This window comes from Phocoena phocoena, chromosome 21 (genome assembly GCF_963924675.1).
Source record: "Phocoena phocoena chromosome 21, mPhoPho1.1, whole genome shotgun sequence".
Taxonomy (NCBI): domain Eukaryota; kingdom Metazoa; phylum Chordata; class Mammalia; order Artiodactyla; family Phocoenidae; genus Phocoena; species Phocoena phocoena.
The window spans coordinates 10,274,199-10,287,067 of NC_089239.1; positions in this window are offsets into that span (position 1 = coordinate 10,274,199).

A 12,869-nucleotide genomic window follows, 5' to 3' on the forward strand; every position below is an offset into this window, starting at 1 on the left:
AAGAAACAAAGGATGGGGATTCAAGAGATATGGCTTCAATCCCCAGATCTGTTACTAACAGGAGCACATCCTCAACTATTAAAGTGAATCTTTGTGAGTTATGAGTGTATTACAGGGGAAAGATCAGAGAACCTGAGCACACCAACTGGTCCCTGACGAGCTCAAGATCACTGAAACCTAAAACATCATTACTGAATTCATCTTTGAGAGACGGTTTATGATTCCAGGTTTTCTGTAGTTCCTTTGCTAGAAAATGGAAGAATTGGTTATAACGAACAGCTGCCCAGACAACTGTAATCAGAACCATGTTTTCTCTGAAATAACAATGGAAAAAACTATATATACATTCCTTGATATCAAAAGGAAACCTGATCATGCTGATCAGCTCTAGTTTCTGAATCCAGAGGTTTTCAAACTCTAGTTTATGAAACTAGCCAAAATTATGGGGTAGAAGCTTCTAGAAATTGCTGATTTTTTTCCATACAAAAAATGTAAGTGAAGGTATATGATTGACTTTTTAAAATAGTCCATTAACTCGAACAGACATGTGTTTGTATAAGTGTGTATGTGAACACTCATTATTTATACTGTAAAAACCCAATGTAACTTTAGTTATTTTTTATTTATGTTACCTGTCATGGCATAAGAGCAGTTGCATTAGAATATCTGTCAACTTCTTCATTTATTTACTGCAATTTTAGCCTTAAATATTTGGATGCTGTGTTAGTTGGTGCAAAAAGATTAGGAAGTTTTATTCCCAAAGTAACGGTGGTATATTCCATTACTAATATAAATTATTTCGGCTGTGTGTAATGCTTTTTGTTTGGAATTCAGCCTTTTCAAATATTAATAGTTATTGGGACTTCCCTGGAGGTCCAGTGGGTAAGACTCCGCGCTCCCAAAGCAGGAGCCCAGGTTCTATCCCTGGTCGGGAACTAGATCCCACAAGTTGTGTGGGCAAAAATAAAAATAAAAAATAATTTTTAAAAATTATATGCTTCAACCCCTATTTATTGACTTATCAACTCTGTACAGTGTCTTTTGACTTCCAATTATGAAAGATGAAGAAATTAGTCCCCTCTCTGGTACTTCTAACTCCCCTCTTCCCTGTCTCCTTGCAGATTTTGTAGTTATGTTATTATCATTTTATATTGTCAAGGCTTATATCAGTTACATCCTCTTCTGCAACTAAAACCCCCATAGTTTATTTTTTTCTCATGTATTTAAATAGATTCACTGCTTACCTCCAGATCTTTCGTACTGCTGCTCCCCCATTCCTGAATCCCTTGTTTAATTTCCTTTCTGTGACTGGTGGATTCCATCATGGAGTAGTTGTTCCAAGAGGATGTATGAGCATTACATTCCTCAATTACTTGCATGTTTAAGAACGCCTTTCTCGGGCTTCCCTGGTGGCGCACTGGTTGAGAGTCCGCCTGCCGATGCAGGGGACGCGGGTTCGTGCCCCGGTCCGGGAAGATCCCACATGCCGCGGAGCGGCTGGGCCCGTGAGCCATGGCCGCTGAGCCAAGAATGCCCTTCTTTTCACTTGAAAGACAAGTTGATAGAGAATAAAATTTTTTTGTTTCCTTTTATCCCTATAGAAATCTGTAGACATTTATCCACTCTATCTTAAAATAAAATAATAGAGTGTAGTAAGCCTCGTGCTTTTGCTGCTTGGATTTCTGCCGGAGTTTTTCTTTCTCTTGAAGTTTACCAAGTTGGCTAGGCTACATCTCAATACCTTTTATTCTGTATTATTTTTCTTTTATTGAAACTGCGTGCTTTTTAGGAGAATGAATTCTTGAAAGTTTTATTCGATTTGTATATCTTTCTCTCAACAAAAATAATTTAACATACTGAATAATTAACCTACTGAATTCTGCTTTGTTTTACATATCTGTTTTCTCTTTGGAATTGAAACCGAGTGAGGCCCTGTGGGGCTCCCAGGCATTTTGTCCCCGTTTCTTGTAGGCAAGACTCCAACCTGCGTGACCTTCCCTGAGTCCCAAAGGGCAGATTCGAACAGTTACGAATCAGGGAGGAGCAGGCAAGAGACCACCTGAGGCGAGATTCAAGGGACCAGAGAAGCTCATCAGGTTTAGGAGACCACCTGAGACCCTGCACACACCCTAATCTTGTCAGCGACCCCACCCTTGAACCGTTGTTATAAAGCCCTCCTCAGATCCTCCTGGATTGGGACACACAGTTTTTGAGGGCAGGAACCCACTGTCTCCCCCTTTGCCTGGCAAAGTATTAGAACTATCCTTTTCTACTTCACCCAAAACTCTGTCTCCTGAGATTCGATTTGGCATCGGTGTACAGAGGCCAAGCTTTCGGTAACAATTTTGGTGATCACCAAGGGACCACCTCGGGGACGATCCGATGGGGGGTGGCTGTCCCTAGAGGCCAGATCACCTGTGACCCTAGCCTGGAGGCCAAGCCCCCCGTCATACCCCGTCTGCCATCCTGGCAGCTGGACTCTGAGGTGGGAATAGACAGAGGAAGAGGGACCACCCTAGCAACTGCCGAGGCCCTTTTTGCCTTGAGGACCTTCCTCTCTTCCTCCTGCCTGGACCGTCCTGGACTTCCTACTCCTAGGAACTGTTTTGGGGAAGCAGAAAAGATAGAGTCTGATGTCGCGACACCTCTGCCAGAATCTGGGTTCTGGGTGAGTCCCTGGGAGTGCACTCCCAGGCTCCTTCAATTCTGTCCCTCTGAAGAACTTTTGGTTCCATCTGGGGAACGTTTGGTTCCCATTTGGGGATTTTCTGTTTCAGAAATCCCATCTGTAAGGCGCCACTTAGAAGAAGGTCACGGGAGAAGTAGGACTTGGAAGCAGCCACTCTGAGCTTTGTGCTGTCTGCTTTTTTCTGGCATAAGCCTTCCATCTGCTGGCAAGGGTTCTGTTTTGTTTTCAGTCAGCTCATGAGTGTCCTATCAATCAAATATAGGAAGTGCTCCTTCTCCTTCTTTTCTTCTCCTTCTTTCCCTCCTCCTCCTCCTTCCTCCTCTTCCTCTCCTTCTTTTTCTTTTTTTCTCCTCCTTCTTCCTCTTCTTCCTCTTCCCCTTCTCCTTCTTCTTCTTCTTCTTCTCCTTCTTCTTCTTCTTCTTCTTCTTCTTCTTCTTCCTCTCCTTCTTCTTCTCCTTCTTCTTCTTCTTCTTCCTCTCTTCTTCTTCTTCTCTCCTTCTTCTTCTCCTTCTTCTCCTTCTTCTTCTTCTTCTTCTTCTTCTTCTTCTTCTTCTTCTTCTTCTTCTTCTTCTTCTTCTTCTTCTTCTTCTTCTTCTTCTTCTTCCTCTCCTTCTTCCTCTCCTTCTTCTTCCTCTCCTTCTTCTTCCTCTCCTTCTTCTTCTTCTCCTTCTTCTCCTTCTTCCTCCTCTTCTTCTTCTTCTTCTGCTGCTGCTGCTGCTGCTGCTTCTTTTCCTTCTCCTCCTCCTTCCCTGCCTTCCCCTCCTCTTCCTCCTCCTTCTCCATCTGATAGCCCCCTGGGGAAAATCTTGGCAGACTCATCGACCTTTAGCTCTAAACCTATAACTAGGAAAAAAATGAAATTCTATTGTAATTCTGTTTGGCCAACGTACATTCTTGAAATGAGGAAAGATGGCCTTTGACTGGTAGCCTAATTTATTATACTATTCTCCAGCTAGAGCTGTTTTGTCACAGGAATAGAAAGGAGAAATTCCGTATGTTCAAGCATTCACGCAATTACATAATAAAAGTGAGCAGCTAGGTAATAAGCTGACGGTACAGAGAAAGGAAAGTCATTTTGCCTAGAGCTGGTTGTTTCTGAAGGGAAAGGAAAATAAGGGAGACTGAGAAAAGAGTTGTACATGTTTTGTTTGTGGGACCATGTTTGTTGTATGCATGCATGCATGTCAGTACTTACATTGACTGGTTGAGGTGTCTTCGAATAACAGGGCTCACTAATGGGGCTCACATGTGACAACACCGGGGAATCCATCCTATTGTGTCTGGTTTTGCCTGTGGCAGAATGTTGGTTGGGATTTTCCCTTTTGGACTAGCCTTGTTATGGGTGATCAGAGCTCTGTTCCATCTTATAACACCCCACCAAGGGTATTTTTACAAAATTGGGAGATCTTCAGCTATTCCCCCATGAAAAGGAATTGTTATTTCTGTCCCCCTGTGCCTGGGCCCTCCATAACGCTTATTTTATCTAGATCATCTCTAGTTCCTGAGACTGAAGAAGAAGGCAGGGAAGGAAGGCCTTTTTAAAGTCAAGCAAAAAACTGAGATCTCTGGTTCAGTCTTTATGTAAAAGTTAACTTGTAAATGAGCTCTATCTAATTGACTTAAAAGTAAGCACTTACAAATTAAACCTAAATGTCTAGAAAATTGGCCAAGATAAATTTTAGGACCACATGATCTGGGAAATATTCAGTATTGAATTAATCTCTGCTATTGAAGGTGGCTTAAGCTTGTTGGTTTGATTAATATAGACATGTCTTTAGAGTCATCAATATTAAGTAATGCAAGTGAGATAAGAGCTGTTGGGTAAACTCTTTAGGAATAATTCTCCATAAGAAAGCACATGTTTTTAAAGTTGTGTATGATCAGGATTTTCAAAGATAGAATTAAATCTAATTGGGTAAATGGATTTTGTTGGGAGTGGGCTAGGCCAAGACCAGATTCCTATTTTGCGCTGGACATCTTTCACTTTCGTAAAATGAATAAGTATTGTTTGGCAGTCTCTACAGGTTCTTTTGACCTCCAGCTAATTTTGAGATTCTTCAGAGGGCCCCTGAGGCATCGCAGAAATATTTAACTAGGATTATTTGGTATGTTAAATTAAATGTAATCAGTCAAGTTAAATGTAATCCTGATTATTGTAGCCAAGTTTCCTTCCCAATTACATTGCAGTCAGAGGCTTAACTGTACCCTTTTAAGTCTTTCTGGTGCTGTACTCTGATGCTTTTGCAAAGGTGCTTCAACTTCAAGAAGACTTATGTGAAGGACCACTTTTTTTTTTTTTTTTTTTGCTGTACACTGGCCTCTCACTGCTCTGGCCTCTCCCGTTGCGGAGCACAGGCTCCGGACATGCAGGCTCAGCGGCCATGGCTCACGGGCCCAGCCGCTCCGCGGCACGTGGGATCCTCCCAGACCAGGGCACGAACCCGTGTCCCCTGCATCGGCAGGCGGACTCTCAACCACTGCGCCACCAGGGAAGCCCCAAGGACCACTTTTGACAAACACGTCTCTGATAAATTTCATATCATACAGCTGAGCTGGTTAAAAAATTTTTAAATCTTAATGGAGAGGGTGATGGCTTGGAATTCCAAGTACCACATAGCAGTACATTTGTTCCTAACCACCACAAAGGTCATAGTGCAACACACCATATTTATCACATATGCTAGATCATTTAATCTTGCCAATAATGCAATGAAGTCAGTATTGGGGTGGATACAGTATACATTTTATAGATGGGATTACTGAGATGTAGAGAGAGATTAAGTAATTTGCCCAAGGTCATACTTTGTAAATAACAGAGCTGGGATTCAAATGATTGTATCCAATACCAAGGCCATGCTCTTCCTATCACTCTAAGCGTAGATAAGAAGAAACAAACAAACAAAATTTTTAGTTTCAAATTCCATATTCATTATAACCCCTTTTAGTAACCTCAAACTTATTTATTAATTGGTATTCATCCATGTATCTTAAGTCTTTTTATTTAATAGGCTTTACTTTTTAGAGCAGTTTTAGGTTCACAGAAAAATTGAGTGGAAGGTACAGAGATTTCCCATATGCCCTTTTCCCCCAACACATGCACAGGCTCCCACACCATCAACATCCCCCCCATCCAGAGTGGTCCAATTGTTAAACAATTGATGAAGCTCTATTTGCATGTCCTTATCACCCAAAGCCCATAGTTTACATAAGATTTTCTAATTCATTCCTCTTCTTCCTTCTCCTGATTCAATCTTATCCCTTTTATCTATCTTCCTTTGGAATACCAGTATTGGGAGACAGTGGCAGTAAAGGGATTAGTGAATAAAACTAATCTCTCTACCCTCCTTGTCATACTACTTACATACATTCCATTGAACTGTTATATTTTTAGAGTTTGGGGTTTTTTTTCTCTCTTTTGGCCATGCCATGCGGCTTGCGGGATCTTAGTTCCCTGACCAGGGATTGAACCTCTGCCCTTGGCAGTGAGAGTGCGTGGATCCCTAACCACTGGACCACCAGGGAACTGTCATGGAGTTTATTTCTTTTTAATTGGTATCTTGCTTAGACACTATGTTACTATTTTCAAAGGCTTTCACACCCATTATGTCATGGAGGTCTCATAACATGCCATCGGCAAGTTCAAGGAAGCCTGCCTCTTCATGTCTTGTGCTCAGTTGGGAAGGAAATGGGTTTTGGACACCACCTTTACAGAGTTAATAATTCACCCCCCAGCTTTAATTTAAAAGTTTCTAATTCGTTAACAATGCAATTTTCAAAATGAGGTTTGTATGAGACGCTTAATAACTAAAATGCCCTATCAATCTTTTCCCCCTTAGAATCTAGCTTCGACGCTGGGATTTCAGAAAGCCAAGCTTAGACACCACAGGGCAGTCATCCGAACTTAGATGTCAGGATAATACTGACACCACAGTCTTGGGCAGCACTTTATAGAGTTTACGAAACATATTGCTATGCATTGTTTCACTTCAACTTGGCAACACCTTTGGAGAGGACCCGGGTCTGCCTGTAATTAATGAGAACCGTGGGTTGCTGTTCTCCTGTCTCACCCTGGAGGAGGCAGCATTCGTCTAACCCAGACTGGGGCCTCTGGTCATAGACTGTACATTATGCAGCACTAATGATGCAATTAATTCCTACATTAGCTGACACATCATTCCTTAAAGTCAAAATTTCCAAGTTGAAAACTTAAAAAAAAAAAAAGTTCAAAAGGCAAAGCTGAGGGCCAGCTAGAAAGACTATACAAGGAGTCTTAAGTCATTCCCAGCTTCTGCCTATTACATTGACAAATACACTACTTTAATCTCTCCCTACCAGACCTCATATACAGCGGTCAAGAAGCCAGTGTATTAGTTTCTTTTTCCATCCACTGGTTCTGAGAAAGGTTATAGGTACAAATACCTCACAGCCAGTATTAAAAGGACATACTGACAGAAAAAAAAAATTATATAGTCAGTCTTGCTAAATTAGTTTACCTAAAATTGTATGTGTGAGTGATTTTAATCAAAATCTAATTTCCCCTCTTTTTAGAGTAACTGAAATGAGATTTTTCTAATTTACTTTTTGCGGTTCAAGTTTCTCATAATTCTTCGATGGTCGTGACAGCACTGTGAACGCGTCTGCTGCTACAAAGCATTAAAAAAAATTAGATTTTCAAATTGATGTACTAAATTAAAAATGTTTAGTGCTTCTCATCAAAAGGTACAGGAGTATATATACATGGGGCCTCCAGTACAGTTAAAGGCGCAATCTTTTTTTCATCTGTTTCTTTAATTCACAGCCCAGGGCAACTGTACTGTGAAAATTAACAAGCTCTAAGTAAAGGAATCCTTGTAAGCTGTGTCCTCTAAGAAGCTTCCTTTTAATTTCCTTTCATCCCTTGACATGGTGACCCTAAGGATGTCATAATAAAAATGGTTGATGGTGCCTTGGGTTTGTTTTTGGTTTATTTGCTTGTTGCATGTGGTGTGGGGTTTTTTTGTTTTGTTTTGTTTCCTTCTGCCCCAGCTGGAGCTTGCCAGATGTTATTAGGGCTTGTGAGCTTCTGAATAATTGTAACTCTCAGGCTTGACTAGCTAATTCCAATGATTTAGAAAATCATATTACTCCTGTAAATTGGCTCCGTTGTTATATTAAAATCCAAGCTTCTGCCTTTAGTAGATGTTTGCTGCCTGGCTCAGAGCAAGGCTGGGCATATCCCAGGAGCCACATCTGCAGACTTGGGAAGATGACTCTGAAGGTCAAGAAGGCTTGGGAAGGGTTTTGGGTAGGTAGCTTGGTTCTCTACCTTAGTATGCATTAAATTCTTCCCAAGTAGCATGTGAAGAGTTCAGGACCCCATCGTGCTGTGAAATTGAAGTTTAGATCCTTCTGAAATAATGACGGGTAAGATCCAGTTCTCAAATACTACAGGCTTCTCTGCTTTTATAAAACACAGGCACGAATTCCAGCTAGGACCAAGGCAACTACTCCTATACTTCCCTTCCCTCCAACACCCCTGGCACGGACAGTTAGTGAAACTGGGTCTCCAGGAAAAGGAATGGATTGGCCTAAGGCCACCCAGGAAATCCTGGCAGAGCCAAGCTGAGGACCTAAGGAACTGGTATCCAGTCCAGTGCTATCTCCACCCCCATGGAAATACTCTCCTACCCAGCGAAGGAGTCTCTTGGTGTCTGGTTTGGTTCATGGCAAAACCATCAGTCCTGACCCTACAAACAAGCACATACATGTTATCGTTTGATGCTGAGTGACCTCAGCCATCCCTCTGGACCAGGAAAGGCTAAAGAAGAGAGAAGGCAGGAACCATGGTTCCTCCATCTCTGGATGACCAAAGCCTTCAACACATTTTTTTTTTTTGGTTGCACCACACAGAATGCCAGATCTTAGTTTCCCAACTGGGGATTAAACCCGTGCTCCCTGCAGTGGAAGCGCCGATTCTTAACCACTGGACCACCAGGGAAGTCCCAACACATTTTTCTAAAGCCAATCAGCAGCCTTAACTTGTTTTCTCTGTCCTCTCTCTCCCATCCACCCTTCATTAAACCTTATCAATTTCCCATTCTTTTTCCCCAGCTCACTTCTCTCCCTTAGGGGAAATAATTTAATGGGCTCTCTAGATAAGCAAAGCCCAAAGCTACCCAAGACATGAACCTTCTAGATAATAAGGTCTTAATCCATCTATGAACTAAATGTTTCCAGAAAGCACCTACCTGCAAACACTAAAGGTGGGAGTTTTGGTTGCTGTCAACCAGGGGAAGAACTATTGGAAGTGATCTTGGCCCTGACATACCTGGGGTCACACCACACAGAAAGCATACCAGGCTTTGCTTCTCTGTCAACAGGTAAAGCAACAGGTCATAGAAGTGTGTGCTACCTCTTTCTAACAATACTGAAAGCAATGAAGTTATACGGCGAGGTCAGCATAGATTCTGCTTCGTGGAAGGTAGTCAAGACGTTCTAGTTCATTGGTTTTTCTTCCTTCATGTGGTCTATCAGTTGATGCTGCCTTGAGCCGAAATCCTCCTTACCCCTTCCCCCCAACCACTACCAGCAACTGGGTTTAATTTCTTGCTTTCAAAAAAAAAAATCCCATTATTCTTTCTCCCTACGCACTTGTTCTGGGATTTTCAATATATCATTAGGTTATTTTGTGGTTTCTAATAATTTTGTAAATTGTTTGTTTTATGGAAGCTGCAATTAAGCCAAGTAATATTGTCTTGAGGTTATTTCTCCCTTGGAATAGTTTAAGCCTAATGAAAAGTGTGTCTTTTGCTATCACTAGTGCTGAAAAGGTGATAGCTTCTTTCTGCGGAATGCGGTAGATATTGAAGCCCGCGGACAGAGGAAAAATTAGTTCTCCTAGAAAATAGAGATATAATTACGAAGGAATTAGCCTCCTCTACTAGGTTGTGAGTGAGCTCCTAAGAGTAGGGCTGTGTCTTATTCATCTTTGTTCAATCCTCTACAGTTTATTCATGGTAGGTATTCAATAAATAGATACTGACTTAAGAATTCAAAGACCTGGTTGTCAGTGACCATCAGTTGTCATTTCTGAAGCTGTAATGCTTTGCCCCATAGAGACTGGTGGTCCTGAATTATATTAAGGAGCTCTAGAGTTGAGAAGTCCTATGGGATAAGAAGATAGGAAGGGTTCTAAGGTTCTAGTTGGTACTAAGAGAAGTAGAATCTGGAAGGTAAGGGCGTAGGAGCAGAAGGCATGGCCAGTGACACACTGAGTAAAAGAGATTCAAATCCAAAGAACCTCTTGGACTTTTCAACATAAGCTTGCACTTCAAGCTGAACCAGACAAGGAAGCAGAACTTCTGAACCAATGGTGTAAATATGAGGACAAAGCCTGCAGAGATTTCAGGATTCTAGAGCTTCGTAATGATGCTGACATTGATAAAATATACATCTAGGAAAATCTTGTAAATACCAACTCATCATCATTCAAAACATCATAAACATTTGTCCTTAAGTTCTGATAGTAGAGAAAAACATGAGTTCAGCTTTACCTTTGCACTGACAAATTTCACATAGGGTGTCATGTAAATGAGAGTCTAGTGACAAAGGTACTTGTGAAACCACTTAAGGGAACAAACTCTTTTCAAGTACTTCAGGAGTTCACACTGATGTATAAACAATCAAAGTTAATTACATACCGTTCTGATGCATTCACACAAAGATCTATACTTGGCAAGACACCCTGGCAACATTTTGTGAGCCTAGCGTGTTTACTGTGCCCATTTGAAAGTAATAAAAACGGCATTGCTGAAGAAGTATCTCATAATTCAAACTATTCACTGCCCCCTCTGAAGGCAAACCAGGGAGATTTCACTGTAAATCTGGAGAAAATTCTCTGCCTTATAAAGTGATGCTGATTGGTGCTTTAAGTAATGTTAAGGACAGGAGTTGGGATGCATTAACTAACCATAGTCTTAAACTGTTAGAACTAGTTAGGCAAACTCTAACACCCACATGATACGGATGAAGAAGTAGTTCCAAAGAAGTTAACTATTTTGCCGAGAGTCAAACAAACAGTAAGTCATAGACTTGGGACTTGAACCGTTGTGACTCCTTCGTCCCACACTATACTAATTCAGAAGACTGCAGACCTGGGGCTACGCTGCCATCTTTTAACAAACAATTCTGGAATAACAGAGACAGCTGCTGTGGAACAGAGAGACACCCCCCCCCCCCCCCCCCCACTGATCACGGCATTCTAACTGCACAATGATATGGTCTACTCCTGTTCTATTCTTCCACAGAACAGCTAGACATAGTATATTTCTCCTTTTCTAAGATATAGCTTGTGTTTCTCTACCCTCCATGAGCCTGTTTTGTGGATGGGTCCAATCATACAGAGAAAACTTCTTTCCTTACTTGATAGTTACATGGGGAGATAATGTAATTTTTTTTTCCAACTTAGCCCCAAAGCAATCAGTTGACAAGTCCAGAGTAGACTCCTGCGGTAAAGTGAAATATAAAGACTCTCTGGGTAGCAGGTGTTTCCCTTTCAATGACAGCTTAACTGGTGATGAGTTGAGCAGGGCACTGTCGTTTCTTCCCACTGTTTGCACTCGGCTTGGAGCCAGCACAAAACCTGCCTCGGTGACGTTTCAGGTCAGACCATTATGTCAGGAATTTCCCACGCAGCCAGCAGAGGGAGGGAGGGCTGCAGCCTGCACACCTGTAACTAGATTCAGACAGGGAGGAATCAGAGGAAAGAAGGGTACTCTTGGGGCTATGGTCCATGATGAGGGCTTTAAGGTGGCAGAAGGGAACAAACTGTGGGCTTTGCCTGAAAATGGTGGCCCATCTACGTGTATGGAGTTAAAGAAAAAGTCGTGTGATGGGATGAGTGGAGAACAACAGGACGCGTGTGTAAGGCTGTGGTGACTCGTTGCCCTGTCCTTTTTTCATTCAGTAGATTTAAGTCATCAAGCTCCTTCGAGTGGCAGAGAACCTGCTAGGAAGTTCATGGGAAGCTAAAAGCCAGTGTGCTTTAGCTTCTATCTTCAATAAATTTATAATCTGGAAAAGTAGGGAATAGATATATGACCTTAAAAGAAAGCACTTTTCTAATTTAAAAGCAGAGGATACTTTTCTGATTGGGGGGTAACAGGAAAGAATTCAAGGGAAAAATGAATTTGCTTAAAGAATGGAATTTCTATAGATTAGGGGAAATAAAAGAAGTTTTTATGTTTAGCAACCAGGATAAATCAAAGATTAGCACACGTCATGGAAACTGATCTATTTCATGTCAATATATAACCTTCTAAGGACAGCCTTATTTGTCATTTAAGAGATACCTCAAAATCTTAAAAGAATAGAATGATTCCTAAAATAATCTATATCCCCTGCTTCTACAACAGTCTTGGCACATAACCGATGATCGATATTAGGTTGTCAAAGATGAATAAGAATTGATTTTAATTAGGCTGAAGATTCACATCTAAGGGAAGCTGATATTCATGAGAATTTGGATTGATCAGCGGTAGAGCTATGAAAAGGCAGATGTTGGACATTGCCATTCAGAGCATTTGATCTTTCTCAGGGGCCCCTGGGCAGATTAATGCAGTCAGTAGAAAGGAACAAATAAGGGTATTTCAGGTACAAACTACAAAGACTTAGTTTTGTGAATGAGTGTTTAAAGGCGTCAGGCTATTAAAAGCAGTGAACTCTCCTACTTAAGTTTCTAGGCACACCTAGAAAACGTCACATTATAATTTGGCTCCCATGAAGTTTTTCTACAGAGAGAAGATATGCTGTCAAGTGGAAATGAATATTTGTTCTCTTTAGTCATTATATGTCTCACCGTAAATTAATAAATTGCTATTGTGTTTAAAGTATTAGAGTCTGATGAACTTTGTATCCTGATTTTTCCAGCATGGCTGAGTTCAGTCATTTCTGGGACACCAAAAGGATCAGCCTTCTGGGTTTCAGTGCTGAAAGCAGGATGCTGGGCCATGGGGAATCCAGCAAGTTCACAGCATCATGAAAGATCTCTCAGGAGCCTACTGACATCCTTTAATTAGTTGATGGGAATGTACTATGCTAAACCACACTGTATATTTTGGGAAAATTAAATTGAAATTCAATAAATTTTAGCCAGCTTTCCAAGATGAGAAGACGAACTTTCAGACTGGCAATGGAAATATTA